The following is a 20,482-nucleotide window of genomic DNA, read 5'->3' on the forward strand; positions in this document are numbered from 1 at the left end:
AATTTATACGGGTGTCACTGAAATCACTTTTGATTTTCAGGACTATCGTAACTTGCAAGAAGAGCATTGGGCCTAACAAGAGTTGCGGTGGGCTGAACAGGATCAAAGATGGGCCGCTCAAAAGCATCACAACCGCAACATTCACCATCTGCTGAGTGATATCCATATAGTTCTTGTGCTCCCCACACAGCCGCAACAGCCATCAGCATCCCAACCCCAATGGCCTCCCTATTATCCTACAGATTACCCTTCACAGTTCCCTCCATATCCTCCGCTCGGTCCTCAATAAGACGGCTACGCCTCTCTCCAAGCATCGAGGATGATGCTTATTTTAAGCTTGGGGAGGGACATCCATCCATGCATTATCCCGTTGCATGTAGGTTACATGTAGTTTTGTACATATTGCATTAATTTTCATTTCATTTTCTTTTTCACTTTTTTTTTGCATATGGAAAATTTTTCAAAAACCAAAAAGATTTTCTCTCTACTCTATTTTTATTAAACCAAAAAGCAGGTATGAGTCGATTCTTTGGGACATATGACCGGTCTTATGAGTAGTAATGCTCAATTAAACTTAAAATGCCAAATTCAAAAGTTCATAAAAAGAATGCAAAATCTCAATGTCCCGCCTTCCAGTGCTCTTAAAATTCCTTTCTACTCATTCCCTTTTATATACCCTGCTTGAGGACATAGCTTTCAACTATACTTACAGGTTTTTGCATGTTAACATTTAGTCCCCCGAAAAATGTCTACAAGTCCCTCACGGTAATAGACCATGAGATGTCCCACAATATAAAAGTCAAGGACGGAAATATAAAGAAATTGGCCAAATAAATAAATTAATAAGAGTGTTATGTGTTAACTTAGTTATTTGTATTTGTGTTACATTAAAAAAAATTATTATTATTAAGTTAATCTGTGACCTTTGGGATTCGAACAAGTAATCTCTGAGGGGTATTTTACACCTAATCACCTAAAGCTAAATTGTTTGGGACTGATTGAGTTGAAAATTCGTTACACGGGTTCCATAGAAAGTCATGAACTTAATAATAGCAAATAAAGCTAATATGTGGCCTTTGAGGTTCGGGCAAGTAAACCCGAGGGATACTTTTAAATCTAGCACACTAAGGTCATTTGATCTGGATGTGTTGGTTGGAAGCCCGTTACACGGATTTCAAAGAAAGCCATGAGCTTTATTTGTAAAAAATGTAATTAGGAGGGTTGTATATAGTTGTGTTTATAGTTTAATTAGATATTGTGTTTAGGAAAAATACTTGGCTTTCAAAAGATCCCTTGGACTTGGATTTGAATTTATGCCATTGGACTGAATGTTAATTACTTCGGCTGGTGTAAGTGGTTTGAAGTTTGTAACTAATCTGGATAAATATTAGGGAATTTTTAGAAAAGATTTTTCAGAAAAAGATTGTTGTTGACCAATAAATAGCTGGAATCGGACATTGTTATATTTTATGAAACAAAGATGGTTGAGCATGTTTTGTCACATATAATTTCACGAGAGTAAGACCATAATTTGTTCCAAGAGCTGACTTGATGATATTAAAAAAGAATAAGTATTGTGATCTTTAATTCTGTTGAGTTGTACTATGGAGTGGCCAAAGTCTTGTTTCTATTATCATATAATATTATGAGACTAAAGCCAAGTTAACTCAAGGCATGACAGATACATTCTCAACTATGGTACAAAACAGGGTAATTGGGTTGGATATTTTCATGTTTGTTTTGATTTCATGCATTAAGTTTCAAATAGTTTTAACTTTAATTTTCTTTTCTTCTATTCTATTTTATTTTCTACAGTTTAAATCTTCTTGTTCTTTCTTGATGACAAGAAAGGTTCAAGCTTGGGGAGATTTGTTAGGTGCATTTCATGCATTCATTTTGTAGTTTTAGTTCATAAAAGTGCATTACATTTAGGTTTAAACTCATGCATTTTGCATATTTTCAGGATTTTTCATGATGTAATTCCATTCACACACTTTTATAATATTTCAGCGACTTTTGAAGGTTGGATATTGATGGAGGAAGTTATCAAGAGTTGGAGACAAAGTTGCAGAAGTTCTGGATCTTTGAAGAGAGAGAATGAAGAAATGAAGAATTTGGCTTCATAGGAGTTTACACGGCCGTGTAAACGTATATGCAAGGGAATTCTACTTCGAAGACCTGGAAAAATTAAACATTCTACTTTCCTTGTTTACACAGTCGTGTAAATGACACCCTTTAATTTACACGGGCCGTGTAAACGTCTCGACAGTTTTAAAGTGGTTTTATCCTCTTATAATTCAGACAATCAGTTTTATGGGGAGTTAGGTCGGATTTTGGAAGGAAGGAAGGCGATTTTTAGAGCTTTTGAAAGTAGATTAACACTTGGAAACACTTTAATTTCCTTTTTGTAAGTCAATTTGAAGTTTAAACTTGTTTGATTTGTAGTCCAACCTAGACATGTGTGGTTGATTTTATTATCATTTCCGAATCTGAATTCTTAAGTATGTGTTGTTAGGTTGTAACTTGAATTTGACTTGTGCTTAACATCTAGTAATCTTTGATTTGATCTTAATCATGTGTTTGGTTGGTTCTCTTTTTCATTTGATCAATGAACTAGGGTTCTAGTCAATCTAATTAATCAAATCATGAAATTCGTATATGTTTTATGATTTGATGTTAGTAACACTCACTTACTTGATTGTAATTAGATCAAAATTAGTGCAATCAAAGATTAAATGTTTATATTCCCAAGCTTAGGAGGAATGTTAAACATTGTTGGTAATTAGTGCAAGAACTTAATGTCATTTAATGATTTGATGCAAGAGCTTATTTGAATTGAATCAATTAAATGAAGTTTTATTTGAAGAGTTTGTTTTGAATAAAATACTTTTTTCAATTTGGATATTAGAGTTTATTAATATCCAACTTACCAAGCTAGATTGAACATGAGTTATAATCATATTACATCTTTCAACATAATACATATATAAGAGTCAGAATCGGAAATGTACTTCTTTTACTGCGTTTGTTATCAATCTTTCTTATTTATGAAGTTTAATTCAAGTTTGAACACAAACGCCCATTTTAATATTATTTGTATTATGTGTGAAAATATGGCAAGATAAGAAGTCCTGTATTCCTGTGGACCGACCCTGCTTAATCTATACTATCTTTAGTATTAGAAATAGCAGTGATTTGAGCTATATTAATATTATTTTATCCCATCATTTGTTGGTTTGACAGCCAAACAGGGTGTGGGTGGGTGAGTATGTGTTTGTAGAGGTTGGTGTGTAAGTGTGTGTTTGTGTGTATTCGTGAGGGTGGGGGTGGGATTAGGAGTGAGTTTAGGTAGGTAGGGGTGTGGTGGGTTGTGGTTGTTAATGTGAGGGTAATTAGAGATAGATGGGGTGGGAGTGGGTGTTTATATTTTAAAAAAATTTTGAAATTAAAAAAATGTGGAAAACAATGATTATCGATTTTCCAAAAATTTCCAACTTCTTTGTAATTTAAAAAAACTGAAAATTTCAATTTTCCATGAAAAATCTCATTTTTCTTGGAAATTTTTTCCGGAAACGGCTCATTTTTCTTCAACTAAACGCACCATTAGGGTACGTTTGGTTGTAGAAAACTATTTTCATTTTCTAAGAAAATATTTTTAGAAAATAAAGTTGAATTTTCGCTTTCAATTTTTAATGAAAATTTTAGAAAACGGATTTGGTTGAAATCGGGGTTGTTTTCATTTTACATCTTAAAAATTTGGTAAACTTTGGAAAACTGTAAAAATCACTTTTTTAATGTACATACAATTTGGGAAAGTAAAAAATTTTCATTTTCTTTGAAAATTTTGGATAACCAAACTAACCAAACGCGTTTTCAAAATTTTCGTTTTTCTTGAAAAAATTTCCTAGAAAATTGGAAAATTTTCCACAACCAAACACACTCTTAGCTTTTTGGAACTTCGAAAATTAGTTTCATAAGCCATATAATCAACCCATCATCCCTCTACAGATCAAGTAAATACGAATGGAGAAGTTAAGCTTCATAACCAAAAGAAAAAAAAAACTCTGAATAACGAGTTATAATAGGACCTTTACAATGCAAATCTCATTTAGGGAGTAAAGTAGAGATTGGCGGTGGTTGTGTCATAGGTGATTGTGACGCTTGAAGGGGGCATGGAAAGGGTGGAGATCGGCGATCGGGGATAGGTTTTTTTTTTTTTTTTTTGCAATGAAGCATTTTAAGAGTGATACACGATGCTTAGGGGTTGTTTGGCTCAACTTTTTAGAGACCAAAAGTTCTTTTTGGAAAAATTGCAAAAAGTTAGGTTTTCCTAACTTTTTCAAAAAGTTGATATTATTTTTATCCAAAATCCAAAAATAGCTTTTAAAAGTCGTTTGCCAAGCATCTTTTACCTTTGATCTTTTTCTAAAAAGACTTTTGGTCTCTCAGTTAAGCCAAACAGCCCCTGATACCATTAAGTGCAAATCATTCTTTAAACATCAAGTTTCAATTTGGGTCCCTGATGTTAGTAGGCTTATGAAAAATTTAGTCCAGAAAATCAAAAAACTTAAAAAAAAGGACATTTTTGTCATTGTGTATGCATTTAACAGAATAAACAGATGTGGTTAAGTCACAGGGACAAAGGCTCTTACAAACAGTGCAACAAGGATCATTCATAATCAAATCCCAATTGTTGTACCAATATTGTTATAACAAGTAAACCACAGGGACCAAGAGTGTAATTTATTTTTCTTTTTATTTCCTGGTCGGCTTACTTGCTCGGTATGATTCGTTTGGTCAATAATAGACGAATATCGGTTTACCTAAAATAGTATATACCATAATGTCTAATAATGCACAAACCATTAACAATTTAACATTTTGGAAGTCGACGTTAAGATTAAACTAATAAGTTTTAAAAAAATTAAAATATATATTAGAGATGAATGTGGTGTGGTTATCGACCAAAATCGAACAAGATTATTTTTGCAGTGCAGTTTTTCGATTTTTTATACGGTTTCAATTTTTTGTACTTAAGCATAAATTTGATGCAACTTGTTTAGCTGCAGTTTTAAACCACCACCAACTTTTTAAAGCCTAAAAACAGGTTTGTAACCAAACACACAAAAAGAAGAACCCAACATGTTAGTCAATTTGACAAAAAAAAAGTTCAAAACTCTTTGAAACTCCATCGAATCAATCCAAATAGAAAAACTCCATCGAAATTTTTTGGCACCCCATAAAAGAAAGGCACGAAGGAATCATTGCTCAAGTCTAAAACCACCGGCCCAATAGGTGGAACCCTCTTAGACAGTGTTTGATAAATGTCTGATTGGGTCGAGTCAGCAAATTGGACTGACTCGGTCAGACCCCGAAGTGTTTGATTTGTGCTTTCTCGGTAAAATCAGCTGAACCAAATTGCTTTATTGTTCAGTTTCTTAACAATCGCTGACTGGAAATTAGACCATCATACCCCTCCGTTTTTATTCTTTCTTCCCTCATTCATGTTCCCTTCCCAATGACCTAAAAGCACAACCGCTATATATGAAGAACTCCCAACGAATGCCAAACAGAGGTCGTCGGTCTGACCTCCGCCATCGCCAAAGTTCTCGTCAATCGGTGACACCTTCTGCCCTTCTCGACTCCATCACACAGGTATGCTATTCTTCTAATTGTAGTTCTTTGTTGAAAACTGTAAATTATGCGTCCCTAATTGTAGTTCCAATACAATTACTTACAGTTGAGTCCATATCTATTAATGTCTCCAACTTTACCAATCTCTTTTTCTATTTCAACAGCTTCATTCCTTAAATTCTTCAATACTCCCCCAATCTTATTGGCAGATTCATTCAATCTTTCATTCATTTTATTTTTTCCATTGTGCAGCTCCATTTAAAAATGACTAGCTAGTTTTAGGGATTGCTCATAAATCGATCGTGAATTCTCTAACACAACACTAACATGTTGTTCAATGTTTTTTGATGTTTTAGTCACTTGTTGAGTTTGCACATCAATAAAAGCCAATGATTCATGAATATCTTGTGAATGCATCCGTTCTACAATACAAATTTAATTCTAATAATTGTTAATGTCTCCATATAACTGTGTTTTTTTTATTAATCTAAAGAAGCATATGAGAGAGAGAGAGAGAGAGAGAGAGAGAGAGAGACTCAACTGTAACTGATGACATTTGTTACATATATAGAGTCCATATAACTAATTGTATTGGAACTACAATACAAATTCAATTCTAATAATTGTTAATGTCTCCGCATAATTTTTTGTTTTTTTGGTTCTTTTTTTTTTTTGGTTTTTTTTTTGGTTTTTTTTTTTTTTTTTTTTTTTTTTTTTGTAGTTCTTTGGTGAAAACTGTATGTGAATTGGGTTGTTTGAATAAAGAAAATCAGATATCATTTAGGATGATGTTAACTTCCTTGGTTATTTTAAATTTCATTATATTTTTATTTGAATATTAAATGATTTATGTTTAATTTACATTTTATATGACAATTTTTATTTGGATTTTTAAATAACTTGTGTCTAATTTACATTTTGTATGTCAATATGTATGTTTTTATAATTATTCAGCAATTTCATCCATAGCTATATACATCAACAGGGTAAAATGGTCATTTTTCATCGGTCAGCACATTCAGTCAGATGTACAATCAAATAACATGATTTCTTACTCAGTCAGCATTTCTTACCCAGACATACATTTTCGAATCAACACTTTCTCAGTTAGCATCTATCAAACGGGACCTTAGTTTCCTCCCACAACGTAACTAAATCAGTGAGTTTCATATCCATTTTACTTTTGATATAACTCATTTGTAGATTTTAATCTTTATTAATATTTCCCTAAAGTCAACCACTTGATTTTCCATATTTGGTTTTTAAATTGGCTCATACTCACACGTATTATGTTCTTGTTTATAAGATATTGAATCTTTTTTAACTTTTATTTGAAATCTAATTTAACAAATCATATTATGTTAGAAAAAGCATACTTGATCTTCGATTAATTATATGAATAATTGAGGTTCTTTTTATTAGAAAACAAATTGATTAGGAATTAAATAAAGATAACACATTTTGTAAAAACCAAAAATTTTCGGTGCGGTGCGGTTTTACTTTTGCAAAAACCCAAACAACACCGCGTGTATATATATATATATATATATATATATATATACAGAGAGAGAGAGAGAGAGAGCTAGATTCAAATGTTGATTGACATCTATTGTGCGGACATGAGAACAATGTTATTCTGTGAGAATGACAGAGAAAATATGTTGTTTGATAATGTAAATATGTTCAATCTTACATAACTATTGACATTATCTCGCATTCTCACCAATTAAATCGTTTATAAGGTTCTTGTAGACTTTTTTATTATTCATATTTTGTCAAAATGTTTATTGAGTCGTATTCTATAAAAATGAAATCGTGTGAAAAACGATACTTGAGAACAAAAATGAATAAGAACAAGTAAGTGTTGGAATAGTGTCTAAGGCTACAACTATATTCGGTGGTGCATGGTCCTTTTGGGTTGCCTTCACCATAGCAACTTGAAGGATGATTTATTAAGAGAGAGAGAGTAAATATTATAAGGAATAATATTTAGCTATTTGATTAATATAAGTCATAAATTAATTGGTATTAATTTGGTGACTTAAAGAGATTAATTAAATAAGAGGGTATAAACTGTCAATTGTTTGATAGTTAGACTTTAGACTATAAATCCATTAGGATGGACTTTGGACGGATTCTAGGAGCTTTAGGATAGCTCAAAATCGTCCATAGGGTTATCTATGGAATGGATTTGGATAGCCTTAAGAGAAGATTATCCAATTAGGGTTTAGGGTGAAACCCTTAAGGAGTCTACAAGTATAAATAGACCCTATGGGTGAGGGAATTCGAAACACAACCTTAAGCAAGGATACTCTGGCCGAATTCCTCCCCTCTCCACTCTCCTAAATCATCTTGCTTGGTATTGGTGTTTGTAAGCCATTAGAGGAGTGACAATTGTGACTCTAGAAGCTCCAAGACAAGAAGATCAACAAGGAACTCAAAGGTATGATTCTAGATCTGTTTTAATGTTGTTGTTTAACCTAATTAGCCATTAGAAGTCTTGGATTCAAAAGCATGTTTATTAGAAAGCCTAGATCCAAGCAATAGGGTTTTGCATGCGCACATAGGAAAGTTCTTATGGCTAAAACCTAACAGTAAGAATGCATGGAAATAACAATAATTGTGTGAGGTTGAACGTATTCACATTACTAAACAACATATTCTTTTAGTAATTCTCATAAAATAGCATTGTCCCCACGTTCGCAGGATAGTTGTTTATCCACATTATAACCTATGTGTGTGTATATATATATACACACACACACACACACACACACACACATAGGGTTAGGTTATTTTGTTTTTACTACCTATTATGTGCCAGAATGCACAGATCTGGACCATCGGATGGAATATAATCAAATGTCATGATTTGAGGGTCCATGGTAGTAGAATAGGATAGCATGTAACATATAATCACACAAATTTCAACATAAGGGTATTTTAGTCAATTAACCTATATTAAAAAAGGAAATTTTCGGATTTTTAGGGATGATTAATTCCTTTATTTTTTAAAAATCTGAATATTTTAAATTAATTCAAATTTAAAAATTCGATTTTATTCTGTCAGAATGATAGAATGTCAACTATAAACTAGTAAATGTATTTTTCGATTTTATTCTGTCAGAATGACAGAATGCCAAACATAAACTAGTAAATACATTCTGAAAGAATACACAAAATCGATTCTTGAACTAATAATATATCAAAAAATTACATTGTATGATTGTGATTCATTGAATAATAACAAACATTATGAAAGAATAACAAGTATAATTCTTAAAAAATAACAACATTCTTAAAAAATGAGTGTGCTCATTCTTTAATTCATTCTTCAACCCTTTCCCATCAGGTCTTCAAGCTATTCTTGAAGCCATTTCTACCAGAAATTCATTGCCAAGTAATTTGTAGTGATACACTTGTAAAACCTGCACATTAAACGTACAAATAATTAACTACAATTCTATCAGGATACAACAAATAATATTCTTACAAAATAAACTATTCTGCAAGAATATTCTTTAAGAATTTGTATTATCAAGAATATACCCAACAAACAAAATAAGGAACTAGCATCAACCTATTCTGACAGAATAAGGAACTAACATTCTTCGGGTTCCCTGTGTTTCTTCTCGATATGCTCAATGTATTTAACTGCAAATTCTGACAAAATAAGGAACTAGCATCAACCTATTGTTATGAAAATGACATCCAACCCAATCTAAATTGAGTTCTATAGTTCTGAAAAGAATAAGGAACAAATTGAAGTAAAAACATTAAAGATTTTTGTTGGGTATATGGCGTTGCGTCTTGGGCTCGTCTCTTAGCCCTATTTTGTATCCGGTATGGGCCTATCCATCCGTGATTTGTTTGTTAGGGTTTCAGTATTAATAGATGCTTGCATGCATCTTTTCAGTAAGTTTTTGAATAGATTTCACGTCTTGTTTTTGAAGATATCTTTTGTAACCCTAGAATCCTCTACAGCGGAAGTTCTTAATCGAGCTCTGCTGAGGATTGAGTAATCTAATCATTCGACTCATTCAGATCCATACTTGTGTTTTATCTCATTGTTTTTACGTTCATTATTTACCTGTTACAAAGATCTAATCGATCAAAGAGTTTTTATAACTCATCAATTGGTCTCAGAGCATTAGGCTGTGTAATTCATACACATCTCTTTTGTGAAAGAAGTTATTAGGGTTTATTCCGCATTAACTGATATTTATTGAGCCGTCACTCCATAATTGACGTATCTCATTACTTATTCGTTTTTCCCTAATATTATATATTACAAGTCTGATCTTTCAAACAGGTTAAACGATCAAGCATGGACGATTCTCAATCTAATCCTATCAACATCTCAAACATTATTGGATCAACAACAAATATTCCCATTCTTTACGCTCAAGATTACGAAGTTTGGGCACATCACTTTGAAGACTACGTCATCGGATCTGAAGACAATGGGTATCTTATATGGGAAGCTATTGTGTCAGGACAATTCGCTCACTCAGGAACATCTAGAATCATTAAAACTCAGAAAGAATATAATGATCTGTTGAAAGATGTTAAAGATGTTGCTCAAGACGAAAAGGAAAAGTTGCAGTGCAACATTAAAGCATTGAGATTGATCCGATTCGCTCTTCAATCTGATACATTTAGGTTGGTGAGTTCCTGCTGTACCGCTAAAGAAATCTGGGATAGGCTGCGAGAGCTATATTCCACAGATGAAGATTTGAAGCATTCTATTCAGACCTTGCTTTTGTCTGAGTTTGATGAATTTAAGCAGAATTCTGAGGAAACTGTTACTCAGACGTTCAATCGCTTCAATCATCTTTTTAGCAAGATGATCAAACATGATATAGAAAGGAAGCTGATTGAACAGAAAGTCACCTTTTTGAATGGCCTAAGATCTGAATGGAGAGCTGTTGTGTCTACAGTCAAAGCTCACGAGCAGTTCAAGTCTTATTCGCTGTCAAAGCTGGTGAGAATTTTGAAATCCCAAGAAAATATTGTCATGCAAGAGAAGAATGTGGTCTCAAGTTTGGGGTCCTTGGCCCTCTTATCTAAAAGCAAAAATGTGGTAGAAGATGAAGATCTGAACCTAGAAGACTATGATCTTACTTCTGAAGATTATGCAATGATAGTGTCTAATCCAAAGAGGTTTATCAAGAATAGATTCCCTACCAATAAGAACCAAAACTGGTAGGGAAGCTATAGTTCTGAACAGGTTAGGGAGGAGCCGAAGACAGAAGAACCAAAGAAAAAGGTGAAAGTTGAAGGAGATTCAGGTGTGAATTTCTACTACTGTGGAGGAAAGAACCACTATGCCAAAGACTGCGTTCTAAAGAAAATGGCAGAGAAGGATGAGGAAAAAGATGAAGAGGCCTTGTTGATGAAAAAGCTGGAAGAGATCAAGAGAAAGAAAGCTACTGCTAACCCTTCAATGAATGCTTTAATTGTGCAGGGTTCGGCAGCGGATGATGAGTTCGGTGGCGTGCAGGTTTGGTCATTCGACTCAGAGGATGATGAGGTTAGGAAACCATCTCATGGAGAGGCATACGTTGCAAGAGGTGAAGAAAGCGGTGGGAAGTGTTTGATGGTGATAGATTTATCTCAAATGAGGGGATACAATACGGATGGTGGGAATGAAGACTCCAAGGAGCGAGAGGACCTATGCTTCACAACAAAACCTCTCAGCGTGCTGATCAATGAGCTAGATGAATTGATCAAGAAGGTACAATCGTTTTTATTTCATTTAAAGTCCCACAAAATTCGTATGAAAAGGAATTAAAAAGCTTAAATTCAAGAATCTCAAATCTAGATAGTAGTTTAACTCAAACACGGGTCACCAATTCTAACCTAACTGACCAAATAAGCAGGGTGTCTTCCAAGAGTGAAGAACGGAGGATGTGGATAGAGCTGAAGGAGTCGGAGCTGATTAAATCCAGAGATGAAAACATTTATTTGCAAAGAGACAATTTAAAACTTTTGAAACAGAGAAATGTTTTTTGTTTAATTGCTAAACATCTTTATGCTAACATCACTCAACTTCATCTGAACTGTGAAATAGGGCAGAAAATTCATCGCATGATTTTGCCCTTCCTTGAGTTTAAGGAGGATGAAATCGATGCTGAAGCATATAACTGCGAAAGTGTTGTATCGTCTGATGATGTGAATCCCACTTACATGTATGGTCTGGACAAAATAGAATCTTTTATAAAGTCCAAGGACCATAAGGACATGCTGAAAAATCTTTTGCGTGAAAACGATAAGCTGAAACTAAGGACCGAAACCATACAAAATTTGACTCACTGAATGCCAATTTCAGTTCAGAAAATAAAATTGATGTTAAAAACGCATCTGAACTTAATGAGGATGATGATATGAGTGTAATTTCTGTAGAAGATGAAGTCGACTGTTTTGAGTTTGTCAAAAGCGAACACGAAAACCACAAAAATCTTATTTCTGAAAATTCTGTGGAGTTCGCTCGTTTGTCACAAAATAAGTCCCCGATACTTAAGGAAAAAGCTGTTGTGTACCAAAAGGTGAGAACAACACCAAATCAGGTATATAAAGTCAAAGGAGTATCCAAACATCAAACTGCCGAACTCACTGCCATTGTAAACGAAGATAACGCAGATGGCTGCGACGAGTTCTTCTGGTCTGCTCCTATAGATAATGACGATGAAACAGTTGGTTTATCAGAACGAACATCCTGGAAAACAAAAGGAAGATATGTACCAGAGCCACTGAACAAGCCTGACAACTTTGACGTACCAAGCACAAGTGGCACTAAAGAAATTAATGTAGAAGAAGTCACCTCCACAAACGAAACCTCATCTATAAAGAGCGAACCTGATGTTCAAAAGCCAAAACAGAAGGTGAATATTCACAGGCAACCCAGACAGGTGAAAAATCAAAAGCATCAGAGTAATCTGAGATACAAGAAGAATCTCTTAGAGCGAAAACAGTTCTGGCGATCTCAAAACGCCCATTTTTCTGATCATGACAGGAAGTCAGAGAAAACAGCAGCCAGACCTCAAGAAAGTATTAACAACCGAAAGGATAAGATACATTCGCACCATTGCTCGCTATGAGGATAAAGAGTATGTCCTCGACGAGAAGCTCGAGAAAATCAACCCCGAAGTTGCTACTCCCGCCGAAATCACCGCCTTTGAAACTCATGAGCGAGATGCGACGAAAGTACATTGCATCATGATCGCCACCATGAACTCCGAATTCCAAAAGTCCTACGAGGACATGTATCCATACGAGATGCATCAAGACTTGTTGGAGAGGTACCACCAAAACGCGAGACAAGAGCGTTACGAGATTTTCACTAACATGATTTCCGCCAAGATGGGTCATGGAGAATCTCTTACCGTGCACTTGCAAAAGATGCAAAGATATGTTGATCGCCTTCGCAAGTTAAATGTTGACTTCGGCGAAGACTTGGCGATCGACATGGTGCTTCACTCTTTGCCTCCGATGTACAATCAATTTAGGATGACCTACCATATGAACAAAGAGGAGGTCACTCTAAGTAAACTCCAAGGTCTCTTGAGGGTCGCTGAGAGCAATTTCAAGGACAAGTCTGTTGCACCTACTCCCAATCCATCCGCTGCTCCTGTCTTGGCTATTGGTCAAGGAAAGGGAAAGAAGAGGAAAGCTTCTTCAAGTAACTATCGAAAGGTGAAAGCCCGAGATGGTTCCTCTTCTAGTGGGACCAAAGTTGATCCCTCTAAGCCCTGCTCTAACCCGAAGGAGGCAGAGTGCCACCACTGCCACAAGATAGGACATTGGAAGCGAAGCTGCCCGGACTACCTGCAAGCCATCAAGGAAGGAAAGATCAAGCCATCTTTCGCAGGTATATATGCAATAAAATCTAACGATTCTAATCATGCTATTTCTTGGGTTCTCGACACCGGTTGTGGTTATCACATTTGTTCTAATGTGCAGGGACTAAGAAGAAGTAGGGATGTGGAGCAAGGAAGGATCAATCTAATCATGGGGAACAGAAGATCGTCGCCTGTGACCAAGATTGGAGTGTATTCTTTAGTGCTTAAGAATAGTTTAGTTTTAGATTTGAACAATTGTTGCTATTCGCCAGAAATGGCTAGAAACATCATTTCATTTCATGGTTTATATAGACAAGGATTTAGATTTTCTTTTAATAATGAGAATGGTTCTATTTTGGTTTATCTAAATGGTGTCTTTTACTTTGAAGCTATACCATGTAATGGAATATATGAAACTGTTATGATTGTTGATAACTTAGGAAATGATGTTTTGAATATTGATTCTTCCACTAGTATGGATAAAGCATCCTTGTGGCATTGTCGTCTTGGACATGTCAACAAGAAACGCATAGCCCAACTCCAAAAGGATGGAGTGTTGGAGTCATTCGACCTTAGGGAAGATGACACATGCGAGTCTTGTTTGCTTGGAAAGATGACTAAGTCGCCCTTCACAAGCACTTGTGAAAGGGGTGAGGGACTATTAGACCTAATACATACCGATGTATGTGGACCTTTTAGATCAACCACGAAGGATGAGAACCGCTTCTATGTGACCTTTACCGATGATTATAGTAGATATGGGTATATCTATTTAATCAAGCAAAAGTCAGAAACCTTTGAAAAGTTCAAAGAGTTCAAGAATGAAGTGGAGAATCAATTGGGCAGGAAAATCAAGATGCTTCGATCCGATCGAGGAGGAGAGTACCTAAGTCTTGAATTCCACGATTATCTCAAGGAGTGTGGAATAGTTTCGCAATTGACGCCTCCTAGGACACCACAATTGAATGGTGTGGCAGAAAGGCGTAATCGAACCTTGTTGGATATGGTTCGCTCTATGATGAGTCGTGCTTCACTACCTATCTTCTTTTGGGGGTATGCCTTAGAGACTGCCGCCCATATCCTTAACCGAGTCCCTACCAAGAAGGTTGCCAAAACACCTCACGAGATGTGGACGGGGAAAGCTCCCTCGTTGGCACATATCAAGGTTTGGGGTTGCGAGGCTTTCGTAAGACGAGATACTCACGACAAGCTTGAACCTCGAAGTGAGCGATGTATTTTCATCGGCTACCCGCAAACTTCCTTTGGATATCTCTTCTATAGACCGAAAGATAATGTTATCTTTGTTGCGAGGAGAGGAGTTTTCCGAGAGCGAGAACTCATAAGCCAAGGAGACAGTGGGAGGCAAATCGAACTTGAAGAGATTCAAGAATCGATAGATGAAGGAACCTCTACCGCTGGTATTCAACCTGAGGAGGAAACTCCGGTTGAACCGATTGACGAATCCTTACCTCTTAGACGTTCCGATAGAGTTAGAGTTCAACCCCAGTTTTATGGTTTTCATATTACTACCGAAGGGGACACGTATATTAGTGATGGTACACTAGTAAATCTTGATGAATCTAATAGCTATAAGGAAGCCATGGCAGGCCCGGAGTCTGCGAAATGGAAAGAGGCGATGGATAGCGAGATCCAATCCATGTACGATAACCAAGTTTGGAATTTGGTTGATTATGTGCCCGAACGTAAGACCGTAGGGTGCAAGTGGATCTTCAAGAAGAAGACCGACGTGGATGGGAACGTACACACGTATAAGGCGCGATTGGTTGCGAAGGGCTTTACTCAAACTCCCGGAGTTGACTATGATGAGACCTTCTCACCAGTTGCGAAGATTAAATCTATTAGAGTGATGCTAGCGATTGCCGCATTTCATGATTATGAGATTTGGCAAATGGATGTCAAGACCGCTTTCCTTAACGGAAAGTTGGCTGAGGATGTTTACATGGCTCAGCCAGAGGGGTTTGTGGATCCGAAGCATCCGAATAGAGTGTGTAAGCTTGAGAAGTCCATTTATGGACTTAAGCAAGCGTCTCGCAGATGGAATCTTTGCTTCGATGAGAAAGTCAAAGAGTTTGGATTTGTACGAAGCGAAGACGAATCTTGTGTATATGTCAAAGCCAGTGGGAGTGTAGTAAGCTTCCTCGTTCTATATGTCGATGACATATTACTCATAGGAAACGACATCCCGACTCTACAGGAGGTTAAGTCCTGGCTCGGGAAGTGCTTCGCTATGAAGGACCTCGGAGAGGCTTCTTACATTTTGGGAATAAGGATAGTAAGAGAAAGAAGTAAGAGACTAATTGGACTTAGTCAGAATACTTATTTGGAGAAGGTACTAAAACGTTTTAGTATGGAAAACTCAAAGAAGGGAGAACTACCGATACAAGGAAATGCCAAGTTGAGTAAGACTCAAAGTCCGAGTACCGAAGCTGAGATAGCAGAAATGAGTCGAGTACCATACGTTTCCGCAGTTGGCTCAATAATGTACGCTATGACTTGTACTCGCCCTGATGTAGCCTTCGCTTTGAGCATGGTTAGCAGATATCAAGGGAACCCTGGCAAAGCACATTGGATTGCGGTGAAGAACATCCTTAAGTACCTTCGGAGGACGAAAGAATGGTTCTTAGTCCTTGGAGGGAGTGATGACTTGAAGGTGCGAGGGTATAGTGACGCCAGCTTTCAAACCGACAGGGACAACTACCGTTCGCAGTCGGGCTGGGTCTTTACCCTAAATGGAGGAGCAGTGACATGGAAAAGTTCCAAGCAGGAAACCGTAGCTGATTCAACGTACGAATCAGAGTACATCGCAGCGAGCGAAGCGTCGAAGGAGGCAATATGGCTAAAGAACTTCATTGGTGATCTTGGAGTTGTACCGGCCATAAAGGAGCCCATGGAGATTTTCTGTGATAACGAAGGTGCGGTTGCCTTGACCAAGGAACCGAGGGATCATGGTAGATCTCGACATATCGACAGAAAATATCACTTCATTAGACATCGTGTAGAAGAAGGACAACTCGTAGTGAAGAGGATATCATCAGAAGATAACCCAGCAGATCCGCTTACGAAGGGACTGAGTAGGGTTAAGCACTTACAGCATGCTAGGAGTATTGGGCTGAAGGATGATATTAGCATAGATTAGATAGTATTAGAAACGTATAATAGATAAATGTAATTAACATTTGATGATTAAATAAAGAAGTTTTATTTATGAGTAAAGTTACTATCACATGTTAGTTGTTTAACTATTGTTTCACTTTGCATGTTTTGACTTCCAGAATAATTGAGGTTATTAGGAATAATCGAATTATTCAAATGGTCCACAATCGTTCATATGTTGGGAGTAGATATGAATGAAGATTGTCATGAATTGGTGTGTAGAATGTCTAAATGGTGTTAGACATAGCAAGGGTTGCTGCAACGTTCATGAGTGCTTATGAACTGGTTTTGAGCATTGGAATAAACCTGCGCTTGCTGGAATCACCTTATGGAATACGATATAAAAGGTGATCGCGAGACGATAATATCATATGGTCTTAAAACCTAGATATATGGTTTATTATTTGTTAATTGATTGTGCATTGATCTGGATGTGTTGGTTGGAAGCCCGTTACACGGATTTCAAAGAAAGCCATGAGCTTTATTTGTAAAAAATGTAATTAGGAGGGTTGTATATAGTTGTGTTTATAGTTTAATTAGATATTGTGTTTAGGAAAAATACTTGGCTTTCAAAAGATCCCTTGGACTTGGATTTGAATTTATGCCATTGGACTGAATGTTAATTACTTCGGCTGGTGTAAGTGGTTTGAAGTTTGTAACTAATCTGGATAAATATTAGGGAATTTTTAGAAAAGATTTTTCAGAAAAAGATTGTTGTTGACCAATAAATAGCTGGAATCGGACATTGTTATATTTTATGAAGCAAAGATGGTTGAGCATGTTTTGTCACATATAATTTCACGAGAGTAAGACCATAATTTGTTCCAAGAGCTGACTTGATGATATTAAAAAAGAATAAGTATTGTGATCTTTAATTCTGTTGAGTTGTACTATGGAGTGGCCAAAGTCTTGTTTCTATTATCATATAATATTATGAGACTAAAGCCAAGTTAACTCAAGGCATGACAGATACATTCTCAACTATGGTACAAAACAGGGTAATTGGGTTGGATATTTTCATGTTTGTTTTGATTTCATGCATTAAGTTTCAAATAGTTTTAACTTTAATTTTCTTTTCTTCTATTCTATTTTATTTTCTACAGTTTAAATCTTCTTGTTCTTTCTTGATGACAAGAAAGGTTCAAGCTTGGGGAGATTTGTTAGGTGCATTTCATGCATTCATTTTGTAGTTTTAGTTCATAAAAGTGCATTACATTTAGGTTTAAACTCATGCATTTTGCATATTTTCAGGATTTTTCATGATGTAATTCCATTCACACACTTTTATAATATTTCAGCGACTTTTGAAGGTTGGATATTGATGGAGGAAGTTATCAAGAGTTGGAGACAAAGTTGCAGAAGTTCTGGATCTTTGAAGAGAGAGAATGAAGAAATGAAGAATTTGGCTTCATAGGAGTTTACACGGCCGTGTAAACGTATATGCAAGGGAATTCTACTTCGAAGACCTGGAAAAATTAAACATTCTACTTTCCTTGTTTACACAGCCGTGTAAATGACACCCTTTAATTTACACGGGCCGTGTAAACGTCTCGACAGTTTTAAAGTGGTTTTATCCTCTTATAATTCAGACAATCAGTTTTATGGGGAGTTAGGTCGGATTTTGGAAGGAAGGAAGGCGATTTTTAGAGCTTTTGAAAGTAGATTAACACTTGGAAACACTTTAATTTCCTTTTTGTAAGTCAATTTGAAGTTTAAACTTGTTTGATTTGTAGTCCAACCTAGACATGTGTGGTTGATTTTATTATCATTTCCGAATCTGAATTCTTAAGTATGTGTTGTTAGGTTGTAACTTGAATTTGACTTGTGCTTAACATCTAGTAATCTTTGATTTGATCTTAATCATGTGTTTGGTTGGTTCTCTTTTTCATTTGATCAATGAACTAGGGTTCTAGTCAATCTAGTTAATCAAATCATGAAATTCGTATATGTTTTATGATTTGATGTTAGTAACACTCACTTACTTGATTGTAATTAGATCAAAATTAGTGCAATCAAAGATTAAATGTTTATATTCCCAAGCTTAGGAGGAATGTTAAACATTGTTGGTAATTAGTGCAAGAACTTAATGTCATTTAATGATTTGATGCAAGAGCTTATTTGAATTGAATCAATTAAATGAAGTTTTATTTGAAGAGTTTGTTTTGAATAAAATACTTTTTTCAATTTGGATATTAGAGTTTATTAATATCCAACTTACCAAGCTAGATTGAACATGAGTTATAATCATATTACATCTTTCAACATAATACATATATAAGAGTCAGAATCGGAAATGTACTTCTTTTACTGCGTTTGTTATCAATCTTTCTTATTTATGAAGTTTAATTCAAGTTTGAACACAAACCCCCATTTTAATATTATTTGTATTATGTGTGAAAATATGGCAAGATAAGAAGTCCTGTATTCCTGTGGACCGACCCTGCTTAATCTATACTATCTTTAGTATTAGAAATAGCAGTGATTTGAGCTATATTAATATTATTTTATCCCATCATTTGTTGGTTTGACAGCCAAACAGGGTGTGGGTGGGTGGGTATATGTTTGTAGAGGTTGGTGTGTAAGTGTGTGTTTGTGTGTATTCGTGAGGGTGGGGGTGGGATTAGGAGTGAGTTTAGGTAGGTAGGGGTGTGGTGGGTTGTGGTTGTTAATGTGAGGGTAATTAGAGATAGATGGGGTGGGAGTGGGTGTTTATATTTTAAAAAAATTTTGAAATTAAAAAAATGTGGAAAACAATGATTATCGATTTTCCAAAAATTTCCAACTTCTTTGTAATTTAAAAAAACTGAAAATTTCAATTTTCCATGAAAAATCTCATTTTTCTTGGAAATTTTTTCCGGAAACGGCTCATTTTTCTTCAACTAAACGCACCATTAGGGTACGTTTGGTTGTAGAAAACTATTTTCATTTTCTAAAAAAATATTTTTAGAAAATAAAGTTGAATTTTCGCTTTCAATTTTTAATGAAAATTTTAGAAAACGGATTTGGTTGAAATCGGGGTTGTTTTCATTTTACATCTTAAAAATTTGGTAAACTTTGGAAAACTGTAAAAATCACTTTTTTAATGTACATACAAATTGGGAAAGTAAAAAATTTTCATTTTCTTTGAAAATTTTGGATAACCGAACTAACCAAACGCGTTTTCAAAATTTTCGTTTTTCTTGAAAAAATTTCCTAGAAAATTGGAAAATTTTCCACAACCAAACACACTCTTAGCTTTTTGGAACTTCGAAAATTAGTTTCATAAGCCATATAATCAACCCATCATCCCTCTACAGATCAAGTGAATACGAATGGAGAAGTTAAGCTTCATAACCAAAAGAAAAAAAAAACTCTGAATAACGAGTTATAATAGGACCTTTACAATGCAAATCTCATTTAGGGAGTAAAGTAGAGATTGGCGGTGGTTGTGTCATAGGTGATTGTGACGCTTGAAGGGGGCATGGAAAGGGTGGAGATCGGCGATCGGGGATAGGTTTTTTTTTTTTTTTGCAATGAAGCATTTTAAGAGTGATACACGATGCTTAGGGGTTGTTTGGCTCAACTTTTTAGAGACCAAAAGTTCTTTTTGGAAAAATTGCAAAAAGTTAGGTTTTCCTAACTTTTTCAAAAAGTTGATATTATTTTTATCCAAAATCCAAAAATAGCTTTTAAAAGTCGTTTGCCAAGCATCTTTTACCTTTGATCTTTTTCTAAAAAGACTTTTGGTCTCTCAGTTAAGCCAAACAGCCCCTGATACCATTAAGTGCAAATCATTCTTTAAACATCAAGTTTCAATTTGGGTCCCTGATGTTAGTAGGCTTATGAAAAATTTA

Source organism: Lactuca saligna, chromosome 4, assembly GCF_052625555.1.
Source record: "Lactuca saligna cultivar CGN05327 chromosome 4, ASM5262555v1, whole genome shotgun sequence".
Lineage (NCBI taxonomy): Eukaryota > Viridiplantae > Streptophyta > Magnoliopsida > Asterales > Asteraceae > Lactuca > Lactuca saligna.